Source organism: Tachysurus vachellii, chromosome 14, assembly GCF_030014155.1.
Source record: "Tachysurus vachellii isolate PV-2020 chromosome 14, HZAU_Pvac_v1, whole genome shotgun sequence".
NCBI classification, from domain to species: Eukaryota; Metazoa; Chordata; class Actinopteri; order Siluriformes; family Bagridae; genus Tachysurus; species Tachysurus vachellii.
The window spans coordinates 23,729,818-23,747,317 of NC_083473.1; the positions used below are offsets into that span (position 1 = coordinate 23,729,818).

General features: G+C 42.5%; 1 protein-coding gene across 4 annotated transcripts in view; it reads right to left on the reverse strand.

Annotated features, from left to right (window-relative positions):
- srpk2 (SRSF protein kinase 2) overlaps window positions 1-17,500 on the reverse strand; it is a 57,107-nt gene that overhangs the window by 21,861 nt on the left and 17,746 nt on the right. The window lies entirely within an intron of this gene.

The window sequence follows — 17,500 nt, forward strand, 5'->3', positions numbered from 1 at the left end:
CACACGCATGCACACACGCACGCACGCACTCACACACACACACGCATGCACACACGCACGCACACACACAGCAAGAAGCAGCAGCACTAACAGCAATGAGCTATGGTTTGTGTTTTTAATGCATTTAGAGATCAAACTAAGAAACACAACACAACACAACACAACACTACACACAACACAACACTACACATAACACAACACTACACACAACACAACACTACACACAACACAACACAACACAACACAACACAAAACTACACACAACACAACACTACACACAACACAACACTACACACACACTACAAACAGTAAAAATCCTCTTTTATAAGCTGGTGGTGTTTACGCAGTAGGGCTACAGAATTAGATCTAACCTGATTATGGTGACTAATTGATATTCTATTTAATTTACAGCTAATTGTTTTTTTTTTATTGCTGTTAATATACTTTTGTCTTTTTAATCAAACTTGTTTCACATCTCTACATTACACGTCAGTGACTAACGATAAGGCCGCTACTAACGCTGCAATTTATCGAAAGTTCCAAGTCGTCTTTTAATTTAAAAGCATTCCGGTGCTTCGGCTCAGACGATCGTGGATGTCCGGAGCAAGTTCATATTTTTTATAACCGCCCTTTGAATTTCTTAAATATATTAAACGGAGCTAGACGAATATTATTCGTTTATGGCTGATTAACAGAGAGAAATGCTGTAGAATGTAGATGAATGATGTAATTCCTGCTTGTTATAGCGGGTCTTATCGTTTGAGCCGAAATCTGCGGAATTACGGGTCTAAATTTACAAACCTGTTAAAACAACTTTCCTTAACATAAAAGCTACATATTCAGTAAAATCCAGTTTTATCAAGTAGAAAATTATGCAAAGTGAATTCTGTTGACTGCTGAGTGAATCCAAAAATCATATTATTGTGACGTTTGTTTTGGACAAAGCGAATGTTCCCGGAATTCCCAGCACTGAATTCCTAGTTGAATTACTGATCGGAATTTCAGTATATTATTATTATGAAACACAGTTAGCTAAATGTCAGTAAATACCTTCTGCCATATGCTTTAAAAATCTAGGAAGGGTGAATTAAACAGCTGTTTTTAAATGATTAGTTTATTTTAAGAAATCTTATATAATTGCAGTCAATTCGGTTGAGTTTTAACTGAGGGAGCCAAAAGATTGAATAATCGTGTTACACTAAAATACAGATTTGTAGCAAGGAAACTAATGCATAAGCTTACCCCCCCAGTAAACACACACACACACACACACACACACAGACATAGATTACAGACATCCCTGTTTAGCTAACAGGTAGCAGAGCCATTAGACACACACCTAGGCACAAATACAAGTGCACTTACAGTAAAACGGTTGGCTCAGAGAAAAAAATAAGAGTGTATTAAATAAAAAAATAGAATATCAAAAAATGTCACGACTCAGTAGAGATTAAATCAATGTGAAGCATCGTTCCAGCCACAGAAACAGAGACCGTGTAGAGATATAAGTGATTACATGCAATGATGCTAGACACATGCCTCAGGATGGCACGAGATAAAGCGTGAAGCTAACATGTCATGAAAAGCCCATGTTCTGTGTGTGTGTGTGTGTATGTGTGTGTGTGTGTGTGTGTAAGTGTGAATCCATCCATAGGCAGGTCCATACAAGAAGGCATTTTTATTATACCCACTTAGTATCATCACTTTGTGCTTGTAATCACACACACACACACACACACACACACACACACACACACCACTTGTCCATTCACACCCTTCACAGACATTCAGAAACTCAGCGTCACATTCTAAGAGCCCTGTTCTGCTTGGGCAGGCTGCACATGCGTACACTTACTCGTGCAGGGTGTGAAGTCTTTACATGCAAAAAAAAGCGCATAGTATCTGGGATCAGAGTAATGATCGGTACTGTTGACGTGGCATTTGTGGAAAGAAGTGAAGGAGAGAATGAAGAGGATGAGGTGGAGGAAGAGAGAAAGAGACAGAGAGCAGGAATGGAGTCTGTAAACTGGACACTGCATCATTTATAAAGATTAATGGGGGTTTTTCTCTTTCAGTAGTGTGCATGCAGTGATTTTGTGCAAAATTCATTGTGCTGTATTCTTGTCTGCCTGTGGTGAATGGCTGGGGGTGGGAGAGGGGGAGAGAGGGAGAGGGTGAGAGGGGGGGAGAGAGAGGGAGAGGGAGAGGGGGTGGGAGGGAGAGAGAGAGAGGGAGAGAAGGAGAGACAGAGAGGGAGAGGGAGAGAGAGGGAGAGAAAGAGAGAGAGGGAGAGAGAGAAAGAGAGAGAGAGAAAGAAAGAGAGCGAGAGAGAGCGAGAGAGAGAGAGAGAGAGAACGAGGGAGAAGGAGAGACAGAGAGGGAGAGGGAGAGGGAGAGAGAGAAAGAGAGAGAGAGAGAGAGAGAAGGAGAGAGAGAGTGGGAGGGGAGAGAGACAGAGAGGGAGAGGGAGAGAGAGGGGGAGAGAGAGAGAGACTTTTCTTTTTAAAATAGGAACAGCTCCTGATATCCAGCACATACTGCCAAACCAGGACAGGAACTGGGCACAGTTGTGATTTGTTTGTTTGTGTGTGTGTGTGTGTGTGTGTGTGTGTGTGTGTGTGTGTGTGTGTGTGTGTGTGAGAGAGAGACCAAACTTTACAGTTGATATGCTGCCTCATGTATTACGCAAATAATCACAACAAACTCCGTCTTGACTTCCGTTGTTCAGTAAAAACTTAGGAAGCCTGTTGGAGATCACAGAACTTTCCCATTTGAGTCCAATGATGCAAACAAGGCTTCATGAGGAACCGGCTTTAAGCACTTCATCCTGCTGTGTAAATGAAGACAAGCTTCTCATAAATCACAGCAAATTTTAGTGATGAGCTCGGCACACCAGCACGAGTCTAAATCAGAGAATTACAGGTACACGAGATGGGAACGTCTCCCACCCGGCACAGAGGGGTTATTACCATCACACGCTCTCGAAACGTTTGTTAGATTTTGTTTTGAATTTGACAAGAAACAAAGTCAGACTCCACAAAATCCTTTGGAAACAAGAACGACATGGTGTCATAGGATCTACTTCATCTACTTTAGATACTTAACATAAAATAAAAGCATGCGCTGGATCAAGTGCTATTTATCTCTAAGGCTGGACGCCGTGTCGTTCAGTTAAACCGAACGTGCAGGGATTAATGTGAACGTTACGACTACAAACACGCGCGTAACAATATACCGACAATACGCTAGAATATTCCGCCATCGTATTATTCACATCTCATATCATCGTAATCTTCTTTATATTTCTGTCTGTAGATTTTAGGTTATCTTGTATTTGACAGTTTTGTATTGCAATCGCATCTCAGGCGTTTACGTGCAAGACAAATTTGTCGAAATTCTCTAAAAACTCTAAATATGAGGAAACTTTACAGCATAAATATTGACGTATTTGGGTTTTAGATTTAGGTCCTTAGTGATGAGTAAAGAAGTTATTTTCAAGACCAAACAAAACTTACATTCTGTCCTTCGTTCATGCTTTAAAAACACACACCTCTCTATTCTGTGCATGTAAGTAAAGAGTAAGCTTCTTAGAAACAAAAACAAATGAACCTAATAAAATAAAATCAGTGCTGCGGGGACACCGATAACCTTCACGTTCGAATTTGCTCTTCACACAAAGTTAAATCAAATCTCTCAAGGTTGTTGTTTCACTTTCTCAGTCGCATGACTTTACTTAGATACTTAACATTTACTCCAGAGCTTAAAGGTTAAAGGTGCGGTGTACGATGTTTGAAAGCCAATGTTGACATTTGAAATCACCAAAACAAACACACCCCTAACCCAAATGGGTGTCACCCCTGTACTGATAGCTCCGCCCCACACATACATATGTAACCCAGGCAGCTATTATGGCGGAACCTGCTGGGGCGGCTGGCCGAGGGGATATTTTTATCAGTAAATGAACACAATGAGTAATACTATGGTAATACAGATGTGTTTTTGTAGTACTGTGTGTTGTAGCGTGAAAGGTTTAGCTCCGTTTCACGCCGAAGACGACGTTCGACACCTAGAACCCGAGGCAGAGGTAACGGCAGGTATCCGCCATGTCAGTGTTTCAATCGTTTTCTGCTAATGTCACACATGCGCACTGAACACTCTCTCCGCCGCATATTGACAAGACACGCCCCTTTATGCGAATGTCACACATGCGCACTGAACACTCTCTCCGCCGCATATTGACAAGACACGCCCCTTTATGCTAATGTCACACATGCGCACTGAACACTCTCTCCGCCGCATATTGACAAGACACGCCCCTTTATGCTAATGTCACACATGCGCACTGAACACTCTCTCCCCCGCATATTGACAAGACACGCCCCTTTATGCTAATGTCACACATGCGTACTGAACACTCTCTCCGCCGCATATTGACAAGACACGCCCCTTTATGCTAATGTCACACATGCGCACTGAACACTCTCTCCGCCGCATATTGACAAGACACGCCCCTTTATGCTAATGTCACACATGTGCACTGAACACTCTCTCCGCCGCATATTGACAAGACACGCCCCTTTATGCTAATGTCACACATGCGTACTGAACACTCTCTCCGCCGCATATTGACAAGACACGACCCTTTATGCTAATGTCACACATGCGCACTGAACACTCTCTCCGCCGCATATTGACAAGACACGCCCCTTTATGCTAATGTCACACATGTGCACTGAACACTCTCTCCGCCACATATTGACACGACACGCCCCTTTCTGCTCATTGGCTACACGTTTGTTTTGTTAGTCGGCCCGACTCAGTTTTCTGAAGCGTTTCACAAACGACGTGCACCTCACCTTTAACACATGTTCTTAACAATCACTGAAGAATCCAACAGCTCTACCTTACAGAAATACTTTAATGTTTTAATATGTGAAAGTGTTTTTTTTCTGTGAAGCAGATTAAATATAAGGCTTTATATAAATAGAAGGCAGGAGGCTTTCAATTCCCTGTATTTTTCCCACCACAAGATTTTAAGCCAAAATTCTGACATTAAATAGGTCTGTTCCATCATTTTAAGACTAAAAAGATCTACATAAAGATCGGTAATTGAACCGTAGTCTCGTGTCACTACAAAAGCTTCAACAAGCTCCACCTCCGTCTACTTAAACTACTTTATGATTCTGACGCTAAAGTGACGACAAAGAGAAGCCGCAGTTACTGAAAAAACACCGACTACGACTCAAGCCAGTTATTCCGTAAGTATAAAACCATAACGATGCTATGTGTAGGACGTGCCTTAAAAATAAAGTGTATATAAATAAATCAATAAAGAAATAATATCAACACATAACCCATTTTTCTGTGTTGTGGCTTAGTTCCAATAGATTATTTCACCAGCTCTAACTCATAGCATGGATTCATCAGCTAATTCTACAGGACATGTAGGCTGATAATCCAGGAGAAAATACATCAGACTGAACATTTACATTATCACAAGGTACCTGGAGACGATCCGCTGCTCTCATGAACGATCCTCCTAACACAAAGAGTCTGTTACAGCCATAAAACTACAGCAGGATCTTAAGCTGAAGGGTTTTTTGTTTTAATCAGGGACTGAAATGTTTTATTTTTCAACTTGCCACTGAAATTTCATGTCAGGATTAAAAGTACAAAGTGATGTATGATGATTTAACATACAGCTTTGTTCGGTGAATCATTTTTAAATCTTATGTATTTATGCCGTTATCTCTTTTGTAAAACGTTACGCCAGATGAAGCTTAGCGAGGTCCAGCACTTGAGGCCGGTGGCACTGACTTTAGGTTAAACAGCCAAAACTTAAAATCGTGTTGCTTTAACTAAAAGGTAAAACATACATACGGTATCTTGATTTCCACTGCTGTGATTAATGATTCATGTATATTTGGTAGGTGGCAGGTATTAATTTCAGTCCTTGGCCCTTATCCTGGTTTAGCGCTTATACTAATGACTCAGTCGCACCTATGAATCACCTTCTCTCTGAGTTCTTAGTGTTGGAGAATGTTCTGGAGCTTTAGCCTGCTGTCCTTGGTGATATAAACTCTTCTTAGGTAATCATACTTTGGACACAGTTGTCATCTCTCTTCCACCTCTTTCCACTTTTTCCTCTGATTCATTCTGCCTCTCTCTCTCTCTCTCTCTCTCTCTCTCTATCTCTCCCCTACGTCCAGGCTTTCTTTCACAGAGTCTTTCGTGACTCACCCTCTCCCTGTGGAAACGTGTGTCTGTGTGTGTCGGCGTGAGCCAAAGTGCAATCTTGGGGATATTTCAGTCTCCTCCCAGATGTCCTACCTACAACTGTCGCATGTGTATACATATATTCTGTATGCACACTTTTAAACCACTCCAGTAGCTTTAACAGGGGCAGTTGTGGCTCATCCGGTTAAGGCTCTGGGTTGTTGATCGGAGGATCGGGGTTCAAAGCCCAGCAAAGCCAAGCTGCCACTGCTGGGCCCTTAAGCAAGGCCCTCAACCCTCCCTGCTCCAGGGGTGCTGTATCATAGCTGCCCCTGCACTCTGACCCCAACCTCCTCAGTTGGACATTTTATATTAAACGAACATTATTATATTTAAACTTTAGAGGCAGTGTGATCGTGCACATCTGGAGGACTGAAAAGCAACATCTTCAAAATACATGAGAATCAGTTTATCACTGTGTGTCTGGCGTCTACATCTGTTCGATTCTGCCGTCATCATCGGTACGAGCTGAATATCAAATAGAAAATTATGCTCTTTCATCCTAAAGTATTTACTGATCCTGAGGTATTTAAAACGGCCTCAAAGCCTAAATGAGATGGTTTTTTTAAAGATTTAAATACAAAGCATAATAAGGAAGTGGGTTAGTTTTAATACTCAAAACACTCTGAGAATCTTCTGGCTCCTGCATTTATTTGTACTTTCACTACTCTTACAATGACTGTGTTATACAGCAAGCGTGTGAGCACGAGCTCCTGTAGATGAACGTTAGTGACATTCAGCAGATGTGTAAGAATACTTGTAATGTTCCTTAGGAAGCTGGATAGAAGTCTTCACACAGAACAACAACAAATGTAAATACAAATAAAAAACCTTATATAAATAAAGGAATAATCCTTAGAGAAATATGAAGTTGATGTCTTATTGTACTGAATGTAAGACGGTCCATAATACATGTACAAAATGTGCAACATCTCACAATACACATAGTGAACCGTTCAAATAGAGACTCTCTGTTTGATAAACAATATGTTTAGCAGGTTGCTGAATAAGAGAAACTTTTATTACATTAAAGGTGGGGTCTCCGTTGTTTGAAAGCCAATGTTGACATATAAAATCACCAAAACAAACACGCCCCTAACCCAAATGGGTCCCACCCCTGTACCGATAGCTCCGCCCACACATACATACGTAACCCAGGCAACTAACGGAAAGTAATGTGTCTTTATCATAGCTGAAGTGAAGAACAATACGATTGTAGATAAACAAACAAGCAAAAATGACACACAAGCATAATCATGTAAAGGACAAAGGCATATATTAGTTCTGTGTAACAAAACAAAACCAACGTTACTCACCTATCGAGAAGGAAAAAAGCGCCTCGGCGTCTTAAGTAAAGTTGGTCACATATTCACAGATTGGAGTTTCACGAGTCAATAACTCCTGAGCTAAACACTGTTACTACACAAAACACGGTTGTAGCTGCGTCTCTACATTACTACGATAGAAAAGAGGTGTTATTTGTGTAGTAACAGTGTTTAGCTCAGGAGTTATTGACTCAGGAAACTCCAATCTGTGAATATGTGACCAACTTCCTGCTCCTTCAGTTCTCTCCAGCGCTGGAAAGCTGATCCTATATTAACACGTCCTACTTCTTACCTTATCGTAAGTCTTTCTTCTCTTTCTTTCTTTGTTTTTATCCTCCATGTCAATGTTAAAACCGCTTTCTGTTAATGTCACACATGCGCACTGAACACTCTCTCCGCCCATATTGACAAGACACGCCCCTTTCTGCTCATTGGCTACACGTTTGTTTTGTTTTTTGTTTAGTTTGTTGGCCCGACTCATTTTCTGAAGCGTTTCTCAAACATCGGAGACCCCACCTTTAAGCTTAATAAACATAGTCAAGTCTAATAACCTTTAACTAGTAACTAACCTACTAGTTCGCGCAGACAGCAGTAGCTACTCGTCTAGACAACCGTCTCAGCCGATTCAGTAAAACTAATCACTGTGGCGTGTGGGAATTTCTCCTGGGTCTGAGTGTTTAATACTATTTATTAATACTACTAATATTCCACTACTTGTTTAATCGATTCATCCAGGGCTTCGATCAGCTACGTAGTGTGACGCTTCGGCTGTAATGAAATCCTAATGAGCACATCGGCACTTTGCAGATAAATATCGCAGACCCCTGTTTTAATCCGTCGAAAATCTAAAGCACATATTTACGCAATTTATGCATTTATTTTTTCATGTATTAACAATTTTTCATATCCAGACATCTTTATATCATTTAAACCGAGTTCTGAATCACACATATATCCTTCCACCGTTAGTATTAAACCTGTTGTGAGGACACTGGATGGAAGTCAAGGCTGAATTGAGTCACAGAACTAGACTGAATTTACAGCTTCCATCCTTCCCCTATAGACATGACACAGATATAACTACACACTACACTGCCTTCGTTGCTCCACTTGCTCCTGGTGTGTATGATACACTCACTCACACGGTTTACACACTCGCAGCAGCTGAACTAATCAATAAGACTCTGATAAATCACTGAATGTTTTCTTGTACGCTTAGATCATCCTGACCCACCGAGGCCACAGCTGATGAATGTTTCTGTAGATGTTTCGATTGAACAAACATAAATAGCTTATGGACAATAACACAGATCGATCTTTAACCCTGTTTTATCAAATGTGACAAAACACAATCACAAACACGACTCATAACACAGTGTTGTTGTGCAGCCCGAGTGTTGCTTACTGCTACAGAACATTTGCATGAGGAAAAGGCTGAGCAGTGTGTGTCTGGATACGGCAACTATCTGTAGAGGCAATCGCTTATTCTACACACACACAAACATGCCAAACACACACACACACACACACAAACACAGACACACACACAGACAGACAAACATGCCAAACACAAACACACACAGACAGACATTCCAAACACACACACATTCGCACACACAAACATGCCAAACGCACACAGACAAACATGCCAAACACAGACAAACATGCAAAACACACACACTCACACACACGGCAAACACACACACTTACACACACGGCAAACACACACACACACACAGACAAACATGCCAAACACACAAACACAGACAAGCATGCCAAACACACACACAGACAAACATGCCAAACACACACACAGAACAGACATGCCAAACACACAGACACACAGACAAACATGCCAAACACACATACACACAGACAAACATGTCAAACACACAAACATGCCAAACACACACACACACACACAGACAAACATGCCAAACACACACACACACACACACAGACAAACATGCCAAACACACAAACATGCCAAACACACACATGCCAAACACACACACAGACAGACATGCCAAACACACACACACATCCGCACACACACTCGCACACACAAACATGCCAAACGCACACAGACACACACAGACAAACATGCCAATCACACTCACACTCACCCCGCCCACACACACACACACCCATCCCCCACAACACATGAACTATACAGGAAGGGTTCAAACACACATATTTGCATTCAGAGCTGAATGTTGTGTGTGAAGAGGTAACATAATGAAATAGCTTTCTGATCACTGCAGGTTAATCAAAGCCTAATCAGTGCCGTATCAGTGTTTTTATCACTGCACAGTAAAACATCGCTCACTAATATACAGATAAAACTAATAATCACATACACACTGCAGCAGGGCCCTAAATATTCAATGCTAATTTAAACACATTTCCTTCATTGTCTGTTTTTCCTGGCAGCCTTTCTGGCTTTCACCTTAATAACGTCTACATGATAAATACTGATATTCTGAACATATCAGAAAGACCTTTTCAGGCCTACTTGTCCATGGGGATGTTACATAATCTAGTTCATTCCAGAGAAACTCCAGTAATATTGTCGAAATCTGTCGCTTCAGGTTTTTTTCCAGACTGAACATCTCATCTGGAAACATCATACTGTATGTCACCCTTTAGAGAATGACCAGTAGAAATAACCTCAGGTACTACGAACACTCATTGACCACTTTATTAGGAACACCACTACATACAGTACTAACACCGAGTAGGACGTCTCTTTGCGCTCGGTTCTTCATGACGGAGATTCCAACGTTCCTTCGATTTCTGCTCTGTGTTCACATGGTCGCATCCCAAAATTCTACCACATCCCAAAGGTGTTTGAGTGGATTTGAGATCCAGGAGATCTGCAGCCCTTCTGGCACCAACGTTCGTGCCATGGACAGAATCGCTGACATCGTATTTTTCCCCACTCTGACGTTTGACGCGAACGTCACCTGAAGCTGATTGGCTGGGATCTGATTGTTTATACATTGCACCGCTGCCACACGATTGGCTGATTAGATAATTGTATGAATGTTTAAGTGCACAAGTGTTTCAAATAAAGTGCTCAGTGAGTGCACTATATAGTTGTTGCTTAAATAGCCTAGTAACAGTTTATGAGGTTTTTGGCAGGTTACTGAGCACAAGAACAGCCTACAGATGCTTAGTGTTTTAGTTTTATGGGCATGTATACACTGTGAAAACACCCCATCTCTGTCGTTTATACAGAGCTCACTTATCTTGTGTGAATCGATCAAAATTACAGTATTAAAGTTCTCCAGAACACTAGTCAACAAAATGGAACTCATGCATAAAGAAAAACTATTAGAGGATTTTATCTTTTTTTTTAAGTGCAAACCAACATGTCCAAATATTTCATAGGTGTTTCCTTAATATCTTTACTGCCAGCGTGTCATATGTAAATAATGGATTAACACTGTAATAGTGTGAAACCTTGATATTTTTAGACCGAATTATCATAGCGTGAAACGCCTTCAGCAGAGCAACAACAGTACCATGGACTTCACTGCCATGTTTTACCCATAAGAGCTCGTTTTAATTTTAATTTTAAGCAGGATGTCCTTCATCGATGGCTTATTCTTAGTACACGGGCCTCACTTTCCAGACGTCCTAACGTCGTGCACATGAGCTGTACCTGATCAATAACCGCTTCCTCTGAGGAGTCAAAACAAATCAGATCGTCAATCCAGTCATTTAACTTGACAACAGTTAGACGGTATCTACTTTAGAGTCTAAAATCTGGACGTTTTACAGATCACAGTCCCTCTCTCTCTCTCACACACACACACACACACACACACACACACACATCTACCTGTGTTTGATGGCTCGGTGTCGAAGCCGGAGTGCACTGAGTGCTAAGCCCAAAGTCTTGTTGGAGTGAGAGACACTGAGCTCCATACTATCTCACAGACACAAGACGAGTTCCTGTTCTCTCCTGTTCCTGTCCTACCGTCTGTATGCGGCGCTGTAGAGGGTGTGAGTGAGGCCAGGAATCCATTACTCACATGACCATCTCACACTTAGCTGACGACTCTCCATCCTTACCGTCTATATCTCTATAGACGCGCACACGCTCTCATACGAGTCATACATTCAGACACCACTGCAAGGGGCTTCGTTTTCTCGAGCGAACGCAAACATCTTTGATACGCACATAAACATAAGCCTATTATTGTCGGTTGCTCTTTTAAACACCAGAGATTCACCACGTTGTGACGACAAAACGCATAAAGCAATTATAAAACTCTAGAATTTCTTGTTTATTTTAACTGTGGACACACGAGTCGGTCCCTCGGCCAACAAACATATCCCAAAAATACTTCCTATGGAATGAGATCTCTGAAACGTTCACTCTGGGTTTCTCATTAGAACATGCCTATCTTAGAGGATCTTTCCCATCTCACTCCAACATTCCTCTAAGCCCAAGTGACTCGCTGTTTCTTGCAGGCTCCAGTCTTTTTAAAGGTTACCTCTTTCAAGTGCAGAGCTCATCTGTGTGCAGAGATGGAAGAAAAGAAAATGTAGAAGGTTGAAGTGAAAAATTGTACTTCATTTGAAACACGCTGAAATGTTTGGGTTTAGTAAGATATACTTCTACTGCTGTGTTCACGTGTTCAGATCCTCACCAACGTTTCAGATCCCCTCCCCTGCGCTACTCGAGTTCGACGCACCCGAGCTCGGTCGATGACGCACACACCTCGTACACACCTGACAGCTAACGCCTCCTCAGGTGGTGTCAGCTAGCTCTGAGGGTTATCATATGGCTGCTGAAGGTTCCTCAGACGGCCAAGTGTAATGTTCCAGCCCTCATCCAGGCGGTTTATCTGCACTGAGGCTGCAGCTCAACTGCTGTTCTGACCTAAATTAGCAAACCTCCCAGTGCTGCAGTACAGGGTTATGAGATATGATCGAGATCCTTTTGGACACACACTGTTACCCAGAATATTTAGCTCAAGCCTTGAACGTACAAAAAAAAGTGTTCGTACTGTAACAAACTTTTTTTTTTTTAGGGAAATGGCCTGGTGTGGATGATCGTACTCGGCGTGTTCCTGTCTGCTAACTGCACTCATCGGGTAAGGTTCACGTATTACAACTCTGTGTAGTTCCCCAAATGTTATAGACACACACAACGGATAGAAGGAAAAAAAAACAACAACAGAGAACAAAAGCATCAGAAGGACCAAAGAGAAAAAAGAGTTTGGAGAGACGACGTGTACTGATGATTAACGGGAGGTTGGTTATCTCTATAGATCATAAAAAAGCCTGTGAGATCAGTGTGAGGTCAAGACTGTAAGTGAGTTAGATAAAAAGGGGACATTTAAATGTCATGGATGGTGACTGACCCTTTTTTGAGTACTCAGTACTTATACCCGAGAATCAGCGTAAACAACAACAACGGTACCCGACTGTAACGGATTTCTGTTTGTGTTTACGGACAGGAAATAAGGTTCGTGTACAAGAGTGCAGAGCTGGACTGCTCTTTGGTAGCCGTGGCTGACACACACACACACACACACTGTCGTGCTCGTTATATATCGTCCTTTTGGATGTTTGCATCATCTGCCTTCGAACTGCATCAGTGTTATTCTTCTCTCTCATTCTTCCGCTGTTTTTTTTCTGCATCTACGCTTCAGTTCTAAACAGCAATCTTGCTTTCTTTTTCTTTCCTCTTTCCTTCATGGTCTTTCATTGCATCTAAAGATACATAAAAGCAAAACAAAATATCTTGTGTTTCTGGATATTCACCGTACAGTAGGTCTGGTCTGTCCGTCACCGTTCCTCCGTTCGATAGATAGAAATGTATATACTGTATAGACTGAGGTGCCTTGCTCAAGGACACCTCAGTCGTGGTATTGCCGGCCCGAGACTCGAACCCACAACCTTAGGGTTAGGAGTCAAACTCTCTAACCATTAGGCCACGACTTCATTCTCTGTTCCGTTCTGAGAAACATGCTGAAAAATACTGGATCGAACCATCACCTAACCTGAAGTGTCCTAATCACGCCTAAAACATGCACAAAATTAAAGTGGCCTTGTGATACACGTGGGCACGACTGGATACACAGGACACTTCACTCCTTTCACATTTCCCACATTTACCTTGCATCCTCCTGACTCACACTCCGTTTCACCTTTGGAACGCAGCTATTTTTGCCCCAGTATACACCTTCTGGCAACCAGCTGCTGTCTTACCCTCGACAGCCCCATCCACAACCCCCACAGGGGCATTTATATTTACAGCATTAACAGACGCCCTTATCCACAGCGAGTTACATTTTATCTCATTTTTATACAACAGAGCAATTGAGGGTTAAGGGCCTTGATCAGGGGCCCAGCAGTGGCAGCTTGGTGGACGTAGGACTCGAACTCACAACCTTCCGATCGGTAGCCCAACACCTTAACCACTAGGCTACCACATCCCACAGGTACCGTCTCAATTCTATCAGCTACATAAGTCATGCACTGCCCTGTAATGACACTCAAAAGCAAACAGAACCCAAAAGCTGAGCTTCTTGTTTCTGAAATGGAAAACAAGACTGAAAAGCAGTGGATGGATCTCTGCACAGACCCCCTGCTAAAAATAAGAGTAAAAAAAAAAACACACTACTAAATTTATCACCTACTAAAACAATGTCTTGACATTCTGTAATAGCCACGCTCCATGTTCTAGAACTGTCTTAAGCTCAGAGTTTTAAATCCCAATCCTGTAGGACAGCCAGTTAACATTCATGTTTCATTTTCCCAGCCCATCTGTCCGAGCTAATCAGGTAACATGCAGAAATCGGAGCATTCGAGGACACTTGATACGGTCTGTATGTACAGTAGTCATACAGAGCCATAGAAATTGTCCTGACGATCCTGGCTTGGCTAACAAAGCCACTCGTCCTGCAGTCGGACCGTAGACCACATGAACATAATTTTCAGACAGCCTAACGCTACGGATCCTAAAGTCCTACGACACTGGCTATTAAAAGATGAATGACATTGACACAATCTGCTCTAACTGATTCATATTCGCTCAGTATTCTTCTGTATTTATGTCTATTGATCTGCCTTCTCACCATTGTGAATGTCATTCAGTCCCCTAAAGCAAGGTTAGATGTACCCCATGCCCACAGAGCACTTGGGGGTTAAATGCCCTTCCCATGGACACAGTAGGAGTGCATATACAGTAGTAAGATGTTTGACACGTCACGTCATGTTGCGTTCACACTTACTGCCAGTTGTTGGGACAGGCTCGGAGCAGCAGATGCTCTAGTTTTCACAGATTCTCTTCCCCACATCCATAGTGTGTTAACCCTAAATAGGAGGCACTGTGGTAGCTGTAATAGCTCCTGGTGTCCAAGAGTTGTAAGTCCAGACAACTGAGGGTTACGGTGTAATCTAGAAAATTACGGGGATGTGGGGTTTAATATGGGGATGTAGTGGCCTAGTGGTTAAGGCTCTGGACTACCAATCGGAAGGTTGTGAGTTCGATTCCCATGTCCACCAGGTTGCCACTGCTGGGCCCCTGAGCAAGGCCCTTAACCCTCAATTGCTCAGTTGTATAAATATGAGATAAAAAAACGTAAGTCGCTCTGGATAACGCCGTCTGCTAAATGCTGTAAATGTAATATTAAAAAAAAACTGCTACTGGTACTGGTACTGGTACTCTTACTGGTACTCTTACTGGTACCATCTGACTCAACAACCAGTGAAAAATGTTTGGGAAACGACATCATATCAGTAACTTAAAGTGACCCATATTTACAGTAGCTACATTTTTATTTATTTTTTTCCCCCAAATGTTTTATTCTTCTTTCCTTTTCAGTGCTCTCGATGCCAAGTTTAGTCCATTTCTGTTTGTCCTTGACATGCCTGCAACCCAACAGGCATTGTACCTGAGTCTGAGCCTTCACCTTGCAGGTGGTAAGCCCACAATATGGCACCATGGCACTATTTTAGGCTGTGCCCAAGCAGGTTACCTCGTTGTCCTGGCACAACGCACCACAAACATAACCCCCAGGCCTGACTCCAGGGGTAGAACGCTGTAACTCTAATCTGTACAGGGTCTTTTTGGACCTCTTTAGTGGGTCTACTGATAGTTCCTGTTACCAAGTGTGGCCATACTACAGTAGGTCCACTGAGCTCCTGGTGGCTTAACCCTAAGGTTCGGCTAAATACACAAGCCTGTTCTCCATCCTAATCTTCTCTGAGCCAGTTGAGGTGGTTCAGACACTTTACAAGGATGTCCTCTGGTTGGACTCCTGTTGGAGCTGTGTCAGACATGTCCCACAGGGACAGACATGTCCCACAGAGACCCAAGACCCTCTGGAGAGATCTCAGCTAACATGGGGATGTCTGCCAGTGTCCCCATGTCTGGAGATCATCAGGATGAACTGCAATCTGTAGCCAGGGACAAAGAAATCTGGGTTGACCTTCCAGCTACCGCCGTGACCCCATCAGGGAAATGGTAGAAAAATGAATGAATGAATGATTGACATTAATTAAAATGATCATAATTCACCTGTACATAAGGTACGCAGCCGATTATATGAATAACGCTGCCACTACATGCGTTATGAGTCAAATATAACCCAAGCCTCACACCACCTGCGACGATGTGACAACTCGGCAGCACCTGACTCGCTGAACCATTACACAAGCTACAGCATCAAGCAAACTTGCTCAAGAATCCAAGCTTAGATATTTTCATATACAGTAGCTTTCTATCTTCAGGGCACTTACAGTATCTGTCTGTTATACATGCCTGTTCCTGTAAACCGCAGTGTTCTGTCCGGGTGCCTGCTGCCGTACTGCAGGTGCCCTCCATATTCTTGCCACAACAACAGTTAAATTTGATTCTATTGATCCATCTCTCTGTCCATTTATCTGTCTCTCTCTCTCTCTCTCTCTCTCTATCCCTTTATCTATCTGTCACTTGAAGGGTACGGCCACCGGTCTTCCACCAGCTGCTGCGCCGTAGCGTTCACAGCGTCTTGGCACCGAGTTCTGAGTCACTAAGCACGGACGGCTTCGCTCGGTTCTGACGACGTCACGGCTACTTAAATAGAACAGATACCAGGCTGAAGTGTTGTGCGCAGCGGGGCGGCCTCTGTTCACACCGTGAGCAGGTATAACTATTATACGGTATACCGGCATCAACCCGAGACACAGGCGTCCGTATATACAGTAATATACAGTATACAGTGTGCAAAGTGAAGACAGAGATGAAGATTGATGTTACGTAAGTGCTGCATGGTATTTCAAAAGGTCATCATAGATCATTTGTATTTGGCCACATTCTTTTGTCTAATATTTGAATATGGCATAGAAATTAGCATAGTTTAACATGTGTGTGTGTGTGTGTGTGTGTGTGTGTGTGTGTGTGTGTTGAGCAGACGTATAAAGACATATAAGTTACAGATGCACGACATGAGCTCATATTTTACTAAACATAACCGGCTGTTAATCTGTTGCTCGGCTTGAATCCTATTATCTTACTCGAGGTGGATGTAACAGCGAACGCTTTATCGACGTGTTTCGTGCGTATATTGTGTAACGATGTAAACCGTTGTCTAACGTGGCTGTGTTCCAAATATGCATCAAATGTTTTGTCCTGGTTCAGATGTTCTACGCTGGGCTCGATGAGATAAAATGCACGTTTACATCGACTCAGTGACACAGGATGAGAAAACAACACGTTGTACGTGACGGAGGGTTTGACGTTGTTAAGTAAATACAGAATCAGGACTGTATGCTTTGTTGTTAAGACTGATAGCATGATGCATGAAGCTTTTGCTTGCAATGTGTTAGAAATGTTGAGATAAGGAGCTTTGATGTGATCGTGTTGTGATGTAAAGCTGTGATGTTCGGATCGTGTT